Genomic DNA, 4,185 nt, shown 5'->3' with positions numbered 1-4,185 from the left:
TAAATTTAAATCTATCTATGTGGGTAACTGCTTTAATCCAGGGGACTCATATGGTGGAAGTACAGAACTCACCCCTTCAGGCTGTCCTCTGACCCATACACAGATGTGGTACATGCGTATGCCTGTGCACTCACGTGCAAACAACAATGAAGATGTAATTAGACATGCTGGACATCAACACAATCTAAAACTTTCTCTTGAAGGCCTAACAGCATGGCTAGAGGCATAATGTTTTACTAGCAAGTATAAGGAATAAGTTCCCATCCATGAAAACTATCACACCCTTTTCTCATTGTCACTGATTCTCTTCATATCTGAGCAGCCAGTGATCTGTTTCCTTTAGTGTAACTAGGATCCTTATTCGGTAGAGTACAAAACTCTGTACAATTTTCTAGAAAGAGAATCATACAGTACATCCACTAGTCTGGACTAAGTGCAAAATTTTATAGTACTTTTGAGATGATTGTTGTTTTCCTTACACTACCCCACTGACTAGACTCTTCAGGGAGTTGCCAACGTGATAATAATTCCCTTTGCCATGTTTGAAATATTAGTAGTAAATAATGGCTTCCTTAGCCATTAAGAGTGACATGTCATTTATGATTTTGATAGCTGCCTGTTTTCAAGCAAAGGAAGTTCAACTCTTTTTCTGTTTACTCAGAAAAGAAATTTAATGTGAATTCTGAGGCTGTTAAAACACCTTTATACAGGTATATTACACCTATCAGGGTAATAATTTTCAGTTCAGTTGGCTAATATGATATTAGATTGACTCAGATTCTTGGATTATTCATAGGAAGTGGCAGTATTCTGTCAACATGTGCATCATCAGGACCTTGAAAAATAACTTTAGGCACATTGGTATGTGTGTGTGCATGTGTGTGTGCATATGTGTGGGCATGTGTGTGTGCATGTGTGCATGTGTGTGTGTGTGCATGTGCATGTGGACATGCATGTACCCATGTTTATATAGTAATGCATTTATATAGTAAAATTACACTGTAGTTTTAATTTGTTTGTTTCTAGTTGGTTTAAAAGCATTCATAATATTTTAAAAGGCTATGCTGTTTCTTCATCTTTTATGAGTTCCCTGTTGAGTCTAACATCTTTAAAATTGGATTGTCTTTATTAAATTTGTAGGAGTTAATTGCATATTCTGGACAGTTGTCTTGTTTGATGCATGGATTACAATGCATACTCCCGGTTCATGGCTTTAGTTGTAATTTTGCTAATGGTGATTTTAATTGACATATGCTTTTAAACTTCATGAAGTATAACCTATCAGTTGCTTTTCCAATTATAAAGACTGATTCTGTATGTTTCTTAGAAAGAGTTTAGGTCTGTCAAAGTTATAATTTTTCTTATACATTTCTTTCTAAATGTTTTAAAGTTCTACCTTTTTCATTTTAGTCAATGAGCTGTTTCAAATAAATTTCTTGTGTTCTGTAGAAAGTATGGTTGAGGTCCATTTGTTTCAACTTGAATATTCTGTTATTGCTTTAATTCATCTGTCACACTTTTTTGACTGAACAGTTGTAATTTTATTTGGTAATATATGTTGTTGATCTATACATTTTGCCTTTCACCAGAAAAATACTTTTATGGCTATTGGAGTAATTGTAACAGGTCTTAAGTCAATAATGGTAGTTCTCAGATTTTGTATTTTTTAAAAAACCTGCTCTATTTTAGGTCCTTGATAACCACACAGCTTTTAAACAACTGCAAAGGGTTCTTCAGATTTCTGCTGGGGTTAAGTTCATTCTCAGATTTGGAGGATTTGTGTGTTTATACTGAAAAGTTTCTAATCTCTGTATATATTGTTAATGGTTCATTCATATTAATCTGAATATATATTTTATGATTTTATTATAGAAATCATATATTCTTCTATAACTGTCATCATCATTGAACCAGCATTCAATTTATTGAGTATTTTATGGAGGTCCTTTACAAACATTATGTACTTTAATTCTCTCAACAATCCTAATAAATAAGAGATGATACCATTTTCATTTTGCATATTAGTAAATAGTGGTTTAAAGAGGTTAAATAACTTATCTTCAAAAACAATGTAGATATCACCTCAGGGTAAAAGCTCAGAAAAAAGTATTCTAAGCAACTGGACATACCCGCATAGCTATTTTAATTTCTGATGAAATAGTCTTCAAATGAAAACTATTCAGAAGAGATAGGAAGGATAGTATATGTTTACCAAAGGAAGAATTCACCAAGAGAATATTGCGGTTCTTAGCATGTATGGACCAAATACAAGAGTGGCCAAGTCCATAAAAGAAATACTACTAGAGCTGAATTCACATATTGACTCACTCAAAGTAACAGTGTTAGACTTGACTACATCATTCTTTTGTGAATAGACATGACATCCAGACAAAAACTAAACAGAGAAATGCTGGAGCTAACAGATATCCTAAAGTAAATGAATCTGACAGATATTTAAAGGACACTAAATTTACTAAAGGACACTTAATTCACTAAAATAACAAAAAAAGAATATACATTCTTAGAAGCTCATTCTCAAAAGCTTTCCAACTGACCACATACTCGCACACAAGGAAGTCTCAACAGATAAAAGAAAATAGACATTACACCATGTATTTTATATGACCACCATGGATTAAAGCTGAATAGCAACAGCAGCAGAAACAACAGAGAGCTTTCAAACTCATAGAAACTGAACAGTTCACTACTGATGAATAGTAGGTCAAGACAAAAATTAAGAGGGAAATCAAAGACTTTCAAGAGTTGAATGAAAGTGAAAGTACAGTGCACTCTAACTTATGGGACGTGAGGAAGGCTCTCCTAAGAGGGAGGTGCCTAGCACTCAGGGCCCCCACAAATAAAATAAAGAAAACACATAAAATAAAATAAATAACATTGGCAAGTCCCATGTTGTAACACCAGTATACCTGTAAGCGGTAGAACAAAAAGAAGAAATTATTCCAAAAGGAGTAGATGGCAGGAAATAATCAAATTCAGAGCCAAAATCGATGAATTAAAAACAAACAAATAAAAAAATAGAAAAAAAATCAAAGAAAAAAGAGCTGGCACTTAGATAAAGCCTCCCCATATATTTATCTTGGGCATTGTATTTTGGAATGGCAAAACGTAAGTTCTATCATTTCAGCTTCCTGGTTCAGGATATTTTACTATAGAAACACTAGCAAACTTATCATGGCTTAAACTTCTTAAGAACTTCTTTGCTATAACAGTCAAATTAATAAACTCCTGGCTTTAGACTAGGCCTGTAACAATCTGGACATGAATACACACAGCAATTTTAATAGTCATTTAAGTTTGCTATTTTCTGAGATATTGTCTTACTATGTAGCCCAGAGTAGGGTCAAATTTGAAATACATCTGGACAAGATTCATTTTATTCATGCCTTACATGCCTGGCTAGCTTCAAAGTATTTCATGCCTGGTAAATTGGCTATGTCTATGTTTAGACAGAACATTCAGAATAAATAACAGCAGCACAGATATTGTAAAGTCGAAGTGGAAACATAGTCTAGTCAGCTTTACTCTCAGTGTTCTCTTACCTTTCTTTTGGGGAGATATATTTTAGGGGGATATTGGGGGATTTATTCAATTTCTATATTCTTCTCTCACCAGTCAGAAGATTAGGAAGGTATAAAGCTGAACATCTTTTCCGGGTAAAAGGTGAGCTTTACTTATTACCTACTGCATGAGCACCTATAAGAATACTCTTTCAATTAATGCATCTTAATGTGGCTTTATCTTTTCACACATGATAAAGGACCACCTTTACCAGCTCTAGTATTTTAGGTTTACAAACTATTTTCTTTCAGCACTATGAGAAAATTATGTTTGTTTTTGTTTTGTTTTGTTTTGTTTTGTTTTGTTTTTCATCAGGAAAGGTCATAAACAGCTCTTTATGGTAGTGGAACAAATACTTTGTTTTTTCAATTAGATAAATATTTTTGTGGAAAACATAAAGATACATGCATTTTAGAGACATCAAAGTGGTAGTAACTGATAATTAGCTTGTGCTAATGAAAGTTAAGCAATTCCTCACACTAATTTTCTATCAAGATGGAAAACTTCTATAAACATGAACAAAAGCATACACACACACACACACACACACACACATACACATACACACACACACACTTTTATAGATAAGAATATTTTCAGAGAGAA

The sequence above is a fragment of the Mastomys coucha genome, unplaced genomic scaffold (genome assembly GCF_008632895.1).
Source record: "Mastomys coucha isolate ucsf_1 unplaced genomic scaffold, UCSF_Mcou_1 pScaffold22, whole genome shotgun sequence".
NCBI classification, from domain to species: Eukaryota; Metazoa; Chordata; class Mammalia; order Rodentia; family Muridae; genus Mastomys; species Mastomys coucha.
This window is presented reverse-complemented; position numbering follows the sequence as displayed.